The sequence below is a fragment of the Enhydra lutris genome, unplaced genomic scaffold (assembly GCF_002288905.1).
Source record: "Enhydra lutris kenyoni isolate GAN:26980312 unplaced genomic scaffold, ASM228890v2 scaffoldscaffold15, whole genome shotgun sequence".
NCBI classification, from domain to species: domain Eukaryota; kingdom Metazoa; phylum Chordata; class Mammalia; order Carnivora; family Mustelidae; genus Enhydra; species Enhydra lutris.
In genome coordinates this window covers 16,524,877-16,543,377 of record NW_019154099.1, presented here as the reverse complement: position 1 = coordinate 16,543,377, position 18,501 = coordinate 16,524,877, and positions in this window count along the sequence as shown.

Here is an 18,501-nt window from a genome sequence, read left to right as displayed (position 1 = left end):
GTCCTGTCCAATAGAACTTTCTGCAGTCATCAAAGGTGATCTATATCTGCACTGCTCAATTCAGTAGTCACTAGCCAGATGTGGCTGCTGCGTTCATGAAACATAGCTAGTGTGACCAGGGAAAGTGAATTTTCAATTTTATATAATTTTAATTAAGTTAAATATAAATATAAGTAGCATGTGTGGATATTGCAGGTAAAATAAAATGAATTTCAGGTCTTTAGAAAGGCAAGGGCTAGGTAACACAATAGAAAGTATAGCCAAGAGAATAAAACCTGAGGAGATAACTACCTCTCTGACTGAATTGGTTGTTTTATAATGAAGTTTAAGGATCATCAATCTGCTGGTCAATACCAAGGAATTTTAGTAGTTTATAGCATGATAAAGTCTCAGAGCCATTTAACAAATTTTATAGTACAGGGAAGAAAAGATACATGACGAATTCTCAGGGCGTGGCCAAGTACCAAGTCAACAATTTAGACTTAGGACAAGAAACAAATGCTATATCTCATTTTAGAGTTAGGAGTACTTTAAAGAAAAATTTCCTAAGGATAATGGAGGAAGTTACCATGAAAAATTGTGGAATATATTTTGTTTTTGTTTTTGTTTTTGTTTTTTTTAAGATTTTATCTATTCATTTGACAGACAGAGATCACAAGTAGGCAGAGAGGCAGGCAGAGAGAGGGGGAAGCAGGCTCCCTGCTGAGCAGAGAGCCTGATGTGGGGCTTGATCCCAGAACCCTGAGATTATGACCTGAGCCGAAGGCAGAGGCTTAACCCACTGAGCCACCCAGGCACCCCTGCGGAATATATTTTGAAAAACAAAATAAAAAATGGTTTCGACTGGGTATAGCCATAAGTCTAGAAGCAAAAACTATGGTTCTTATCATTCTTTCTACTAATTTGATTTCACTTTCAATTTAATATATCTACTTAAAAAAAAAAACATAGTAAAAAGCATGAGACCAGTCTCCTTACAAATTTGTAAGTGTACATCACAATATTGGTAACTATAAATATTGGTCACTAGAATGTTTTCATCTTACATGATAAACTTTATACTCATTCAACAGCGACTCTCCATTTAACCCTCCTCCTAGCCCCTGGTAATCACCACTCTACTTTCTGCTTTGAGGATTTTGACTACTTAGATATAAATGGAATCATGCAGTATTTATCCTTTTGGAACTTGCTTATTTTAATTTGCATAATGTCCTCAAGGCTCATCCATGTTGTAGTATATGACCATATTTCCTTACTTTTTAAAGCCTGAATAATATTCCATTGTATGTATAAATCACATTATTCATTCATCAGTCAGTGAGCATAAGGTTGCTTCCATGTCTTGGCTATTGCAAACAATGTTGTAATAAACATGGAGTTACATATATCTCTTGGAGATCCTGATTGCAATTTTTTTGATAAATACTCAGAAGTGGGATCACTAGATCATATAGTTGCTTTATTTTTAATTTTTTAAAGAACCTCCTTACTATTCTCCATAGTGGCTGAGGCGTTTTACACTCCCACTAATAATGTTAGGGTTCCAATCTCTCCACATCCTCACCAACACTGTTATTTTCTATTTATTTATTTTTATATGGCCATTCTAATAGGTATAAGGTGATAGCTCACTGTGGGTTTGATTTACATTTCACTTATGATTAGTGAACTTCTTTTCATTTATCTGTTGGCCGTCTGTAGATCTTCTTTGGGGAAATCTCTATTTCAATCTTTTGTCCATTTTTAAGTTAGGTTATTTGTTTTCTACTATTGAATTGTGGGCGTTTTTTGAATATTTGGGATACTAAACCCTTATGATATATACACTTTGCAATTATTTTCTCCCATTCCATAAGTTGCCTTTTTATTCTACCAGTTGTTTTCCTCACTGTATACAGAGATTTTTCATTTGAGATAGTCCTATTTATTTATTTTTGTTTATGTTGCCCATACTTTTGGTGTTATATCCAATAAATCATTGCCAAGATCAATGTCAGAGAGTTTTTTCCCCTAAGCTTTCTTCTATGAGTTTCACAGTTTCAGGCCTTGCAGTTAAGTCTTTAATCCATTTTTTATTTTATTTTATTTTATTTTTTAGTTGACAGATCACAAGTAGGCAGAGAGGCAGGCAGAGAGAGACAGGAGGAGGAGGCAGGCTCCCCGCTGAGCAGAGAGCCCAATGCGGGACTCGATCCCAGAACCCTGAGATCATGACCTGAGCCGAAGGCAGAGGCTTTAACCACTGAGCCACCCAGGCGCCCCTTTAATCCATTTTTTAATTGATTTGTGTGTACAGTAAAAGGGTTCAATTTCATTCTTTTGCATGTGGATATAAAATTTTCTCAACATCTCTTGTTTTGTTGACAAGATTATGCATTCTCTTTTTAAATTTATTTTTATTTAAATTCAATTTATGCCTTCTCTATTGTGAATTCTTGGCACTCTTATTGAAGATCAGTTAACCATATGGGTAGGGGTTTGTTTCTGGGCTTTTTATTCTGTTCCATTGGTCTATATATCTGTCTTTATGCTATTGTCATAGTGTTTTAATTTTACTGTAGCTTTGCAGTATGTTTAGAAATGAGGAAGTGTGAGACCTTTAACTTTGTTCTTTCTCAGGATTGTTTTAGCCATTTGGAGGCCTTTGTGGTTCCATGCGAATTTTAGGATTTTTATTTTTTCCATTTCTGAAAAAAAAAATACCATTGGGGTTATGATAGAGATTGCATTGAATCTGTAAATCATACTGGGTAGTATGGACATTTTAACAATATTAAGTCTTTCAATCTACAAATATGGAATATCTTCACATTTATTTTGTGTCTTATTTAATTTCTTTCACAATGTTTCACAGATAGATTTTAGTGTACAGGTCTTTCACCTGATTGGTTAAGTTTAATCCTACGTATTTCTTCCTTTGATGCTATTGCAAATGGAATTGTCTTCTTAATTTCCTTTTGGATTGTTCACTATTAGTGTATAAAACACAACTGATTTTTATTTGTTAATTTTGTAGCTTACAACTTTGCTGAATTCATTTATTAGTTCTACCTTTCTGTATGTGGAATCTTTAGGGTTTTTTCTTTGTTTTGTTTTTGCATATAAGATCATATCATCTGCAAACAGAGATAATTTTACTCCTTTCTGATTTGGATGACATTTGTTTTCTTGCCTCTTTGCTCTGGCTAGAACTTTGAGTACTTTAAAAGTGAATAAAAGCAGTGAGAGTGGGCATCCTTGTCTTATTCCTCATCTCAGAGGAAAAGCTTTCAGTTTTTCACTGTTGAGGAGGATGTTAGCTGTGTACTCTTCCTACATACCTTTTACTATGATGAGGTATGTTCCCTCTATCCTTGTTTATTGAATGTTTTTATAATAAAAGTGTGCTCAACATTTTGATAGATGCTTTTCTGCATCTATTAACATATGAATTTTTATTCTTTGGTTTTATGTGATTTTTATTCTTTGTTCTCTTAATATGATGTATCACATTAATTGATTTTTCATATGTTGAACTATATTTACATCCCAGGGATAAATCCTACTTCGTCATGGTACATGAATTTTTTTTAAGGTGTGTTGAATTTGGTTGAATTGATATATATCAATCCTCAACAAAATACTAACAAACCAAATATATATATATAGATATATATATACAGTCTCCTATATTCATCAGGGATATTGACCTGTAGTTTTCTTTTTTTTTTTTTTAAGATTTTATTTATTTATTTGACAGACAGAGATCACAGAGAAGCAGGCAGAGGAAGAGGAGGAAGCAGTCTCCCTGCTGAGCAGAGAGCCTGATGCGGGGCTCGATGCGGGGCTCCATCCAAGGACCCTGGGATCATGACCTGAGCTGAAGGCAGAGGCTTTAACCCACTGAGCCACCCAGGCACCCGTGACCTGTAGTTTTCTTAATAGTGTCTTTCTGGCTTTGGTATCAGGGTAATGCTGGCCTTATAAAATGAGTTCTTAATTTTTTGGAAGAGTTTGAGAAGAACTGGCATTAATTCTTTAACTATTTGGTAAAATTTACCAGTGAAGTAATCTGGTCTTGGGCTTTTCTTTTTTGGGAGGGTTTGATTACTAATTCAATCTCCTTCTAGTTATGGGTCTGTTTAGATTTTCTATTTCTGCCTGAGTCAGTCTTAGTAAGTTGTATGTTTCTAGGAATTTATCCATTTTTTTCAAAGTTATCCAGTTTGTTTGTTTATAAGTGTTTATAGTTGTCTCATGATCCTTTTTATTTCTGAGGCATTAGTTATTACTATCTTCTGTTTAATATCTTTTTTATTTGTTTGAGTCTTTTTTTCTCAGTCTAGCTAAAGTTTTGTCAATTTTGTTGATCTTCTTTTAAAAAAAATAATAACTCTTAGTTTTGTTGACTTCTTAAATTATATTTCTGTTCTCTATTTCTGCTCTAATCTGTAGTATTACCTTCCTTCTGCTAACTTTGGGTTTAGTTTGCACTTCTTTTTTTAATTCTTTGAGTTGTTAAAGTTAGGTTTCACTTGGGATCTTTTTTTGTTTTAAATGTAGGCCTTGTCACTATATACTTCTCTTTTAGTACTGCTTTCTCTGCATCCCATACATGTGGGTATGCTATATTTTTGTTTTTATTTTTCTCAAGATTTGTTCTAACTTCCCTTTTGATTTCTTCTTTGTCTTATTGGTTGTGCAAGAGTGTGTTATTTAATTTCCACATATTGCAAATTTTTCAGTTTTCCTTCTGTTATTAATTTTTAGTTTCTGTGGCTAGAAAAGATGCTTGGTATGATTTCAGCCACCTTAAATTTGTTAAGAGTTATTTTGTGTGTTGTGATCTAAAATGTAACCTATCCTGGAAATGTTCCATGTGTGCTTAAAGAATATATATTCTGTTGCTGTTGGGTGAAATGTCCTTTATATGTCTATGAGGTCCACTTAGACTTTTGTTGTCCAAGTTGTCTGCTTCCTTCTTGATCTTCTATTTGGACAGTCTATCCATTATTGAAAGTGGAGTATTGACATCTCCTACTATTATTGTATTGCTCTTTATTTCTCTCTTCAATTCTGTCAATGTTTGCTTTATGTATCTAGTTATATATACCTCTGATGTTCGGTGTATATATAATTGTTATATTCTTGTGAACTGACCTTTTTATTATATATAATAATATATAATGTCTTATCTTTGTCTCTTTTGACAGTTTTTGTCAAAAATAAAACAGAGGGTAACCTGGGTGGCTCAGTGGGTTAGAGCCTCTGCCTTCAGCTCAGGCCATGATCCCAGGGTCCTGGGATCCAGCCCTGCATCAGGCTCTCTGCTCAGCAGGGAGCCTGCTTCCTTCTCTCTCTGTCTGCCTCTCTGCCTACTTGTGATCTCTGTCTGTCAAATAAATAAATAAAATCTTAAAAAAAAACCAAACAGAAAATTCTTTTTTTTTCCCTGATGTAAGTATGGCTATTCTTGCTTTCTTTTGGTTACCATTCACATAGAATACGTTTCTCCACCCTTTCGTTATCAGCTTGTGTGTGTCCTTAAATCTAGAATGAGTCCTAGTTGACACCACATAATTAGATTTAAAAAAAAAAAAGTCATTCAGCCATTCTATGTCTTTTGATTATGGAATTCAATCCATTTATATTTAAAGTGATTGTTGATGTGGAAGGACTTATTATTGCCATTTTGTTCATTGTATTCTGTCTATCTTGTAGGATTGTTTTGTTCCTTATTTTGTTTAGGTTATTACAACAGAAGATCATAGACTGGGTGGCTTATAAACAACTGGAATTTATTTCTCACAGTTTTTTAAGCAGCTGCCTCATAAACTCCCCTGAGGGGGCTGGCAAGTCTGAAATCTGCTGGGAAGGCTGGTATACTGGAAACTCAGGTAAGAATTGATTTTGCCATTTTGTGTCCAATATTAGTAGGGTAGGTTGGAAGACTGGACACTCAAGCAGGTTATCTATGTTACAGTCTTGAGGCAAAATTACTTTTTGCCTCTGGAACTGCAGTTTTTCTTTTAAGGCCTTCAACTGAATGAATAAGACCCACTCACATTGTTGAGGATAATCTTTACTTAAAGGCAACTGATTGTTAAATTAATCACATCTAAAAAATATCTTCACAGTATCACCTAGTTTTAACCAAACAGGTGGACACCATAGCCTAGCCAAGTAGACACATAAAATTGACCACCACAATGCTCTACATTACATAAATTGAGTAAACCTAAGGTCACAGAAAATCAAAGATTATCAGGGTAGAAAAGGACATAAAAGATCATTTGGTTAAGGTCTTCATTTCACAAATGAGGAAACTAAGCAACGGTAAGGTGGAGGCAATGTGAGGCAATGTGAATGAGTAAATAAAGGACTTTGAAGACCGAAGGATGTAAATATGAGACTCAGGTTCATCCTTTATCAGTTGTGTATCTTTTGACAAGATATTAACCTCTCTCTGCCTCAGTTTCAACATCTGTAAGATGGGAATTATCTACCATTCTTAACAGTAACATTTTTTAAGAAAAGTCTATAGTAGAGAGTAATTACTCAATAATTGGAAATTAATTATCACTACTGACAACATCATGGGGACCTAAAATGTAGCTTTAAACTTGCTTAAGAACTCAGCGAGGAAGTGAGAAAGAGTATCAACGTCCAAGTCTTTTGCTCCTTATCACAATGGTGCTTTCAGTAATAACATGAAATTATGCTGTGATAGATTACCCAACCACCTGCATATAGTTTCAAATCCATATATTCCTTACTTATTCATTACTTATCCATGTTCCTTACTTATCCATATTGAATTTATTATTCCTTACTTATTTATACTGAATAAGTATCCATTCCTTACTTATCCATACTGAAATAAGATAAGGCAATGCTCTGTCAGTTGCAGATTCATATCAGGGTTGGGAGATTCAGGAAGGTATTCCCAGGCAGAGTTTGAAAAGTATGTTGAGGACTGTTCTGGTGGGGAGGTCTGAGTTTATATCGGATGAATTTCTGAGATGTTGATCCAGGGCTGTTTATTTTGTGGCTCTCATTTTCTCATCATGAATGTACTTTTGTAAGCATGGGCCTTAGAGATCATGGTACTGTCCTCTCTTAGAATCAGAATGTCTGCTTTTGCTACCTTGAGCCATTGGCTCACCAACTTAGGAGCTTCCCCGTGCTTGTGGATGTTATGTAAAGAAAACCTGTGTTGGCAGAGGTGGACCTAGCTCTTTCTTGTGGAGAATTCTTCACTTTTCATCCTTTACCATCTTGTTGCTTTACAATGTCAAGAGCCTAAAAGCTTTGGTTTGAATGGTGGCCAAATGCCTAGACATTCAGGACTGAATTTGATCCTTAATCCACAAAATCAAAGATTCCTCTCTCAGCCACAGGTCCTGCTTGTTGTCTTATAAAATTGGATTACTACTGTCACCAGAGCACTGCCTTTTTCTTCTATCAGTCATTCTAAAAGCTTGACTATAGATGTGCCAATAAAGTAATGAGACAGCCCCCACTCTCCTCAAACAGCAGAAAAAGTGCCAACTGAATTTGTCTTTGAAAGTCATTTTTTCTTCAAACATTTTTGAAACTAACTGTTTAGAACTGTTTTTAAAATGTCTTGTAGTGACAGTTCTAACAAAAGAAAAAAAATTAGTGTTGTTATGTTGTAGTCATAGGACATTCTTTTAGGCTCTGCTGTATTTTTTCCCTTTCATTTTTTTCCTCTCTTTCTTCCATTTCTTCTTGGAGGATGGGAAGTGGAAGAAAGAATGGGAGTCAAGGTTAAGGAATCAAAGAGAAGCTAGGGGTCCTGGATGGGGAGCATTTCAGAAGGACTACAGAGGGTAATGCTTTTCAAACGTTAACGTGCATTGAACTCTCTCGGGATCGTGTCAAAATTCAGATTCTGATTCAGTAGGTTAGAGTGCAGATTAAGGGTCTACATTTCTAACATGTTTCTGGGTGATGTCATTTTTACTGGACCATGCTCAGTATTCTGAGTAAAGGACACAAGGAGAGAGGGAAGCCAACATATAAGAACCACTCTCAAGGAGACGACTTACGTGCTCACTCAGGTACTCCTCACAACAGCCCCTGACCCCCCGTAAAGTTACTTTTCCCTCATTACAAATAAGGTTGTAGACTCAGAGAGGTTAGGTAATGAACCAAGGTGTATACGAAGGTGGTTTTTGGTGACATCAAGGATCCCAGGTGGCCTCTCAGCACTGCCTCTCATTGTTAATATGTGTGCTGCCCTCCTTGCTATGGGTGTTCCGTCCCCAGCAGAGCACCTACATTCTGCTCCACAGAGATTTCTCACAGCCTTTTCCATTCTTACTTGCCCAGGGGCTTTGGTTTGGTTGTAGCTCCTTTTCCTGCCCCCAGTCTCTTTTTCTCTTCCCAACACCTTATACACTACTGCCAGAGTGACTTTTTAAAAATTTCTTATTTTTAAAAAAGATGTATTTGTTCTGGGGGGAGGGGCAGGGGAGAGAAAGAGAGAATCCCAAGCAGACTCCGTGCTAAGTATGGAGCCTGAGGTGGGGTTCAATCTTATGACCCTGAGATCAGGACCTGAGCTGAAACCAAGAGTTAGACCCTTAACCAACTGTGCTACCCAAGCACCCCCAGAATGATTTTTAATGTGCAACTCTCATCAAGTTCTCCCCTGTTTGGAAAACTTCAGCATATCTGACATGCTCTTTGGCTTGACACTCAAGGCTGTCTATGATATCCCTGCTTTCCAGGTCTCTCCTGGCATATCTGCTGGATTGCAACCAAATGGGCTACTCCTTTTTGCTTGAATAGACCCTGAGTTTCCCTGCCTCCCGACTTTTGCTTATTTGATCTTTCTCCTGCAATCCTCAATCCTCCATCTCAGCATGTTAGTTAGGATCATTTCCATGCCTTGTCTGTCTCCCTCAGCCAGAAACCAGTGCTCCATTCTTGGAAATTTGCAGAGTTCTTTCCTGACAGGATGTCTCTTATTCCATCTCAGGTAGTATCAACCCCATTCTAAAGCAGGATGTGCAGCAGTCTTCATGAACATTGCCATCATTTAGTACTTGTGTAATCCCTTCTCCTTCTGGGTATCAGGGGCCCAGAGAGCACAGCAAGCACTAAACCATATTCGTGAATGAAGTTGTATATGTAAGACTGGGAACTATGAATGAGATTAGATGGTGAGTACATTGTAAGTTAAGTACTCTCGGAATATTAGCTCTTTGGTTTTTGTGTGTTTGCTTTTTTTGAGTCTTTAATGAGCTAACTAAAGAGCAGAATAAAACCTACATATATAAGCGGTATGTAATGTGTCCAGAGCTTATTACCATTATCATCTGTAACATGCAACAAAGAAATCCCCCGTTCCCAGAATATCAGGGGAATTCTCTGAATGTGAAGCCATAGAACACCTAGAACAGTGCTTGGCATATAGGAGAGGCTCACCAAATGTTGCTTTCCATCACTTTGCTCTTTAAGTTAATTGCATAGGACTGCTGAAGGGATTTCTTTGATCTAGAAAGCTTGCACAGCAGTGAGAAGGAAGCATTTGGTTTTCAGCTTTTTTTTTTTTTTCTTAACTGCCAGGTGTAGAAATATCTTGTGAAATAGAAAGTGGGAAGCCACATCTCCCTGGAAACCGTTTGATATTCTTAGACAAATCAGAAGAGCAATGAGTAGCCACTGGTAATAATAATAACTCACCAGGCACCATGTTCCTTTGTCTTGGCAGAATGTTTTGGAATGACTGCCAGTCTTTATAGTTCTTCCATAAAGCAATCCTCCTGCTATGATTCAATTTAAGGGAAGACTACCACTTGTTCACCTATGGTGGAGGCTGAAGAAGGAAGATGAAATGCAGTACAGATGCCAACTTAGTAAGAAAATTATTTAAATCACCAGCCCTCTGCATTACTAGAACTGACCTTCATGTCACTAGCACCAGTATCAAGAGAGAAAAGATTGTTTCCTATGTGAATTTATAATAGTGACCCTTAAATTAAAATGTGCGTAAGACTCACCTGGGAAGCTTGTTAAAAATGGAAATCTCTGAGAAATTCTGATTCAGTAGTTATAGAGCAGAACTTAAGGATCTAATATAAGTGGTTCTTGGACTATTTTACAGTTTTCATACACAGTTGGGGAAACTGAGGGTCAGATTATTAACCAGGAAAATAAAAATGGAAATGCCAAGTGATTTTCCAAAGTCCACATGGATAGAAATATAGAGGAGCCAGGATTCCACCCGGAGGTTTTTTTATGCCTATCTACAGTTATTTCCTTTCACTGTTGCCTCCAATTTCCTACGGATGTGTGTCTCAAAACTAAGGTACATACACATCAGCTGGAAAACTTGTCAAAATGTGGATTCAGATACAATAAGTCTGAGGAGGGGCGGGAGCTCTGCATTTCTAACAGACTCCTGGGTGCTGCTGCTGCTGTTCTGTGCACCACACTTTGAGTTGCCAAAATGTAGGCCATCACTGGGCCTGGATTGAAACATTTAAGTAAATGAGAGATGGCCATGAGCTAAAATAAAATGGCCCTTTCTGACTCTGTAGCCTCTATTGTAGATAACACAGGACTGAGAAAATAGAAGGCTAGTAGATAAATAAGAATACAATTTAGTTGCTGAAAGGCCCCAGGGAATCAGGTGGTGGCCCTGAGTAAAGCTTGCCTTTTTTCCCTCTTTAGTGTAGTTTTCCTGGTGATCTGTTTCCCTGGGAAGCTATTGAGCGAGTCTGATGAAAGCAGATGATTGTGCCTAGAAATATGAGTGAAGTAACGGGAAATGAAGAAGATGCATGAGAAGAAATAGAACAGAAAGCATGGTTGGAGTTAATGTGAATTTTTTAGATTACAAAATGACCTAAAAACAAAAATGAAATGAAAAACATTTATGTGTGTTCATAAGTATAGTTAACTGGGTTTCAAAAAATACCATAAAATTAGGTTATGGAGTTGAGATTATTAACCAGGAAAATAAAAATGAACACATAAAATTACCTGCTTCTTTTCCCAAAGTCTTTGAGACTAGTTATATTTTATACCTTTTCAGAAAAGGGAAAAGAAATAAAAATTCAAGTAGAATTACTTCTGCATTGAAGGAGAAGTATTTCATTTGGCATAACAGAGAAATTCAGAGTCTCTAAAGACTGAAAATAGTATATTGGGGGAGGATACAGACACAACATTTTTAGAAATTTTTAGAAAGCAATGTTTCTTCTCTGAAGAACTTTAATCAATTAAGATTTGAGTTCCTATTATGTGCCAGACACTAGGCTGGTTACAGGAATACTGCAGTGATAAGATACAGTACCTTTCATGAGACAGGAAACAGATGTACAAATAGGTAACTGTAATGTGATGAAATGACTGAAAAAGTGAAATTATGACCCAAATGCAGGAAGTGAGAAAAAGAACTCATTTTATCCAGGTGAGTTAGGGGAGTCTTCAAAGAAGACATAATATTTAATATAAGCCTTGAGGGACAGTAAGAGATGGCCTATAGAAGTTTGTTAATATCCACTTCAGTAAATATTATTTATTATTACATAAAATGGGTAATAAAGACTCCCTGTGAAAGCTGACAGTCCTGAGTTCAAATCCCAACTCCATTGCTTCACGATGGTACAGCCTTGGGCATATTATGGAATCTTTTTGAACCAAGATTTTCTCTTTTGAATGACAATATGGTATGTTCCATGAGGAAATAAATAAGACAAATGAGGAGACAGTAAGTGTTTGACTTCCAGTCTTCTAAATATACCTGTATTCCAGTGTCAAGAAATTTAGGCCCAGACTAAATTCCTGAACACATATTTTTTGGAATGAGGCTGGTCCTTTGGTAAGTGCCGCATCTGTTGGTTAAATTCTCTGTTCTAAGACTTCCGTTCATTTCCCGATCTAGATTTTCCCTCATGACATTTGTACTGGCTTTCACAGTGTTTCCCACAAATTCCATATCCATGCAGAACCTCAGAATGTGACTTTATTTAGAAACAAGGTCTTTGCAGACATAATTAGGTACATTACAGTGGGGTCATACTAAATTAGGATGGGCCCTAAATCCAGTACAACTGGTGCCCCTATGGGAAGAGAAAAAGGTGCACAGAGGCATGAGGAAGAAGCCCAAGCAAGGACAGAGGTAGAGATTGGAGTTATGCTGCCACAAGCCAAGGGACACTAAGGGTTGCTGGCAAATGCCAGAAACTAGAAAAGGCCAGGAAGGATTCTTCCTGAAGCTCCAAAGGTCCTTTGGAGGAAGCATGGCCCTGACAAGACTTTGATACTGGATTTCTAGCCTCTAGAATCAGGAAAGAACAAATTTCTGCTGCTTTCAACTACCCAGTTTGTGACACTTTGTTACAATAGCCCTAAGAAACTAACAAGACCCCTGTACATCATCTGCTTTCCACTTAAGAGTCATGAGGTTAGTTCTGAAGGCACACAGTGGCTTTGCAACTATTGACTTAACTAGGCTGGATTGCATTCCCTACAATTATCTTCCTCATATGCTTTTGGTTAAGGTGGGCCTCAAGAGACATTTTTGCACAAACTTTGGGGGTCACCGCTGTAACAGCAGCAGCCATATTGTTTCTGTGCTCAGAAAGTTGGGCCAGGGTCACCTGGTGCTTTTGTCACTCATACACACTGGTAGGGCAGCAGTCTGGTCCATAGCTGGACCACAGTGTTACTTCCCCCTGGACACTCCTTCAGCTTCTCTTCCTCCTAGGCCAGGTATGTTAATTAACCCTGTGAAGAAGGATCCATTTTCTCTTGTGGGAGACCATGAGAGAGTCCACGTGGGTTCTAGTTTGTCCTCTCTCTCCCTACTTCACATCCATCTTCCCTTCCTAGCTGCATGGCCCACAGACATCAAGCTCCTGGATCAGTTGGAAAGACAACAGCCTTACAGAAACTATTTCCTGGAAAACTCAACTTTGTAAGGTCAAGTCCCTATAATAAATCACTTTTGTGATAGGGTCCTCACAGGTACAGGCCCCCAGTGCCCCAACGTTTAGTCCGACGATTTCAGACAAGATAATCTCTCCCTGTCTACAGATGAGATGGCTATATTGTAAAAATCAGTGCACCTGAGGTTCTTGAACATACCTGTTGAAGTGCCAAACAGTGTTTTATGTGAACTTACCTTTTGGAGTTTTCAGCCTCTGGGAAATTTAGTGGCTCAGAATAAAGATCTCCCATTTCTTCTCCTTCATGTTTGTGACTTTTTTTTTCTCCTTGCTTCGCTACCAGAGAAAAAGAAAATTATAGTCAGCTCCTACTGTTCTCTGCTTCTACTCCTGCTGGGAGCAGTAGGCTTCAGGGTTCATATTCTGTTTTATAATGGCTTTTTCAGCCATCATTCGGGAAGACCTTGGCTCAACTGTCAGCATGGAGCATGGCTGTCTACAGCTGGAGCCTCCGAGGAGAGCCCCTGACTCTGTAGTGACAACCCCTTCCTTTCAACCTTGTCCTAGATCTCTTCCCTGAAAGCCAGACAATGTAATCAGAGACGTCCTGATGCTAATGGGAAGAAGATGAATCACGATAATAGGCGTTGCATTTTTTTAAGTTCCCCTGCACTTTGTGCATAAAAGCTGGCCATGACATTTGCAGCTGGCTCTACCAGGCAGTTCTTCTTGTGCCAGCACTGAGTACAGTCTCATAATATGGCCCGCAATGAAAGCTTCATGCATTTATAATGAAGATCTTGTAGCCAGAGTGAATGACTCCATTCACTGCAAACATAGAACTTCCTATGGCTGTTCAATTACATTTGATGCCTCCTGGATAGAGTAGAGGGGGAGGTGAATGGTGATGTCGTCTTGGGAGAAAATGCGTTAGAACAAGCAAAAGGAGTCTTGCTGTTCTCAATTCTAGTCAGCATGCCAGTAGAATGATGTCTACAACATGGCACTCTACACTTAATAGGTTATAGATACCAGTCTTTACTCACTTTTTTTTTTTTTTTTTTTTAAAGAGAATCCTTCCATAGCACCCTTTGGCCCACAGGGCTAAGCTTCAATTCATTAACTTAGCATAGAGGGCCCTTCCAATCTAGCCTCAACTTAGTGTCTCCAAACCACTGACCATTTCTTTAGAATACCATTTGCCTGAATATTTCTGTGCCTTATTTACCTTAATTTTTCTGTAAGGATTTTTCTTGCCTCTTTTTCTACCTTGGTAACTCTAAGGTTTTAAGAACTAGCTCAGACATTACTACCTTTGATATCCTTAGACAAAACTAAGAATTCTTTCTACTCTGTTCCCTGCAGCATCTTTTATAAACTTCTATTATAATCCACAGTACAAATCATGTAATCATTGATTTATCTGTCTAACTTTTTAATTTTGTGTTTTTTGGTGGAATTGATGGATTCCTTAGAATCTAGAATAGTTCCTGGAACTAATGTGGAATTAATAGTTTCTCTTTTTGAAGAGAATTGAATAGTATTGGGAAGAGAACAATTAACTTGGCTAAAAATATTTAAATTATGAGTTTGGGCATCTGGGTTCTAATCTCCATATGACCTTAAAATATTTTTAATGGCTGGTCAGAGCTGAGTGACACTGACAAGTATGAAAAGTCTCAATTTCTCCTTGCCTTGATGTCTTCCTTTGTTAATTGGTGAATGTGATATCTACTGTTGCTAACTCATAGAAATGTCTTGTGAATCAAATGAAATAAGAAGTATGAAAATGACAATACCCCCCACGACTTCACTACCCGTAGAGCAATGCTGGGTATTTTCAATAACATCTTCCGTGTATCTAGTTCAGTAGCTCTCTGACACTGGGCTGTTAGAACAGGCTGACCCAGACTGAGGGTTTGTTCTTCTGACACCCACTACTAGTGGGGAGAATGTCCAGTGAAGGCCAGTGGCTTCTGGAACTTAGGAGAATGAACTTTGGTATGTGGTTTGTTGTAGACTTCTCCTGTTCATTCCCCAGGCTTGTGCCACATACTCAGTCAAGCTAGTGGTGATCAGGAGGAAGATATGAGTTTGAAATGCCAAGTCAGTTAATGGACTGCACTCCCTAAGAATAGTATTGAAATCAATAAACATTTCTTGGGAGGCTCTGAAGATCGCTGAGAGACAGCGTGGCTCTTCCCAAGTTTTTATGAAGGAAGAAATTCTTATTGGTCCAGGATGACTCAGCACTCTCTTACTTGAGGCTAGCTATTTCTACCTCCTCCTCAGATATGACCTGGAATAACTATTTTGTTGACAATTAGGTTTACGATAACCCAGGCAAAACCTTAAAAAAAAAAAAACAACAGATAAAAATGGTCTCTGGTGTCTTCACATCCCCCTTAAGTTCTTTCTCCAACATTCCTATAGGCTTTTCCCTTACCTTATAGCATGCAGGAGCCTCATTTCCCCCATGGCTGTCCAAATATCACTCCTTCTTTTTGCTTTTCCCCAACAGTAGAAAAAAGAATTAGTAGCTTACTGTTCTAATTATGAAAGCTGATCACTGCTTTAAAGATTAAGGTGTCTTTATTTTCTGTGTCTCCAGGTTTTTATTGGGGTAATATAACATAATTTCAAAGCAGACTATAGAGATATAAACCATGGAAGAATGTTTTTCTCTGATAATTTCGATACCTTTGCTCATTAGTATTTGCAGACATCTGCACATTAGATTATGATATGTATTGTCAGAGTTTTAGTGATTTCTCTTGTGTCTACAGAGAAAAGGTGAATTTCAAACACTCTCAAAATTGAGATTCTTAAAATTAGGAAACAGTTCATACCTCTTGGGCAAGTCAAAATAAGATGATTATTGGATTGGGGGAGGCAGTGGTAGACATAAGATAAAAGGAACAGATTTTGTTTTGCTTTTGTATTAATAACCCAGATGGTCACACTATTGAAGACAATCACATCTTAATAAATTATAGTTACACTGGTAGTCATGAAGAAACTAAAAATGAATACAAAGGGAAGGCATTATGCTTTCACATGAAGTTGAGTAATAGGAGTTGCCATTAACATGATGCATTTTCAACTGGTCAGGTAAAAATAAAATTTGCTAATGAAATATGACCATCTTAAATAAGGCACATGGAGAGAATTCACATATTAGGTACAGAAAAAAAAAGGAGTCTTTGAGTTACAAACACAAGATAATTGTGTCTCTTCAGCAAAAACTAAGCTTACCCATAGGTGATAGCCTTATTATATCAGTGACATCGAGTGTCTTAATTGTCATAATTCCATAGAAGTGCCTTCTACATGTTAGCAAAATAGACTAAAAATATCCCCCCTGTGAAAATGAATGATTTATTGCTATTCCCTGGAGAAGAATGGTTTCATTTAAAGTAGTAATGAACAGCTGACATTTGCTCATCTCTACTCTTTTTTTTTTTTTTTTTTTTGGTCCAGCTTCTGTCTCCATTTCATAGGCTCTTGGTTGGAAAGGAATAGTAAAAGGGTCACCTTGTTTATCCACTCATCTGATGCTTGGATCTTTTCCAAAGAAGAACAAACAGAAGGACTTGAACTATGCTGGCAAGTGACCTCCTAAGGTCACTCCGACTGCTCAAGGTCTCTCTTTCCTGCACCTCCTTCTCACTGGCCCTGGCTCTGCTCACTGGCACTTCACAGCATAGTGCCAACCCTTCAGGAAAACAATAGCCCTTCAAGTATCCATCAGGTTACGTGGGGCCTTTTTCCTCCCACCTCAGGCTAAACATTCAGTGCCCTTCTATCATTCCTCCTACGACAAAGTTCAGAGTCTCTTCACCACCCAGGCCACTTTTTATTGTCCGTATGCTTCTTAAATGTGGTATCAAACAGGGTGCCTGGGTGGCTCAGTGGGTTAAAGCTTCTGCCTTCAGCTCAGGTCATGATCTCAGGGTCCTGGGATGGAGCCCCACATCAGGCTCTCTGCTCAGCGGGGAACCTGCTTCCTCCTCTGCCTCTCTGCCTCCTTGTGATCTCTGTCTGTCAAATAAATAAATAAAATCTTAAAAAGAAAAGAAAAGAAAAACAGGAATGCACCACCCTGGATGTGATCTAACAAAGCAGAGCAGGACTATAATTTCCTTAGTCAACTTAAAATGAACACATATTAATGCTGCTTGGGCTCAAATTAGACTTTTCAAAGTCAATTGAGACTTGATGGGAATCAGTGAATTTTTAAAATCATATAACTGCTAAACAATGTCTTCATTCCATTCTGTTCTCATCCAGTTGTTTCTATAGACCCACATGTCAGACCTTTCATTTATTCCTAGTAAATTTAATTTTAGGCTTGATGCATTATTCTCACCTATCAAATTTTTAAAAAATATGTTAAGACATTGAGAGATCTTGTCCAATCCCAGCCAAAGGTATAAAGTTATTGACTCCAAGAAGTGACAGGGTCCAAGCTCCGGATGTTTCATTGCATCCTCTTCCCTTCCATGGTCCTTCATTGCTTACAACAATCTCTCCTCTCAGCAATATTGCCTTTCCCCTTTGGGTTGTTGAATGATTGATTTTATTTTATTTTATTTTTTAGAAGAGGAAAAAAAAATTTTTTTTAAGATTTTATTTATTTATTTGACAGAGAGGGAGAGTTCACAAGTAAGCAGAGAGGCAGGCGGGGGGGCGGGGGGAGGGGAGCAGGCTTTCTGCCAAGCAGAGAGCCCGATGTGGTGCTCGATCCCAGGACCCTGAGATCATGACCTGAGCCGAAGGCAGAGGCTTAACCCACTGAGCCACCCAGGCACCCTGAATGACTGATTTTTAAAAGCCCACTAAATTTAGCTTGGACAACTACAATAGAGCATTATTATGAAAGATGCTTTTTCTTTTCCTTTACAGAAGAAGTCTTTTTTTTGTTTTTTAAGATTTTACTTATTTATTTTAGAGAGAGAGGGAGAGCATGAGCAGGGGAAGGAGCGGAGTGAGAGAGAGACTCTCAAGCTGACTCTATACTGAGCAGGGAGCCCAATACGGGGCTTGATCCTGAGATCACGAATCAAGCTGAAATCGAGAGCTGGACACTTAACCAAATGAGTCACCCAGGTGCCCCATAGAAGAAGTCTTGAAATGACATCCATTCTCTAAAATCCAGTCTACTCTTGACCTTTTGGAAGACAAAGTTAATGATCATGCTGATTAGTTATCACTGTCCTCAAATTACAGTTGCCTTTATAATAACAATAAAAAGAAGAACCTCTTTATAGTTGAGATTCAAGAAATATTAATTCCAACCCTGGCAGCATCTCCTTGGACAAGTGAGATAATCTCTTTAGGCCTCAGTTGCTAAAACCAAAAGAGAGTAAGTTTCTTGGCCTCAGGTCAGTGCTTTGGCTATTTATAGAAATACCATAGTTTCGGGGTGCCTGGGTGGCTCAGTAGGTTAGGGCCTCTGCCTTCGGCTCGGGTCATGATCCCAGGGTCCTGGGATTGAGCCCCACATCGGGCTCTCTGCTCAGCAGGGAGCCTGCTTCCCCTCCTCTCTCTCTGCCTGCCTCTCTGCCTACTTGTGATCTCTGTCAATTAAATA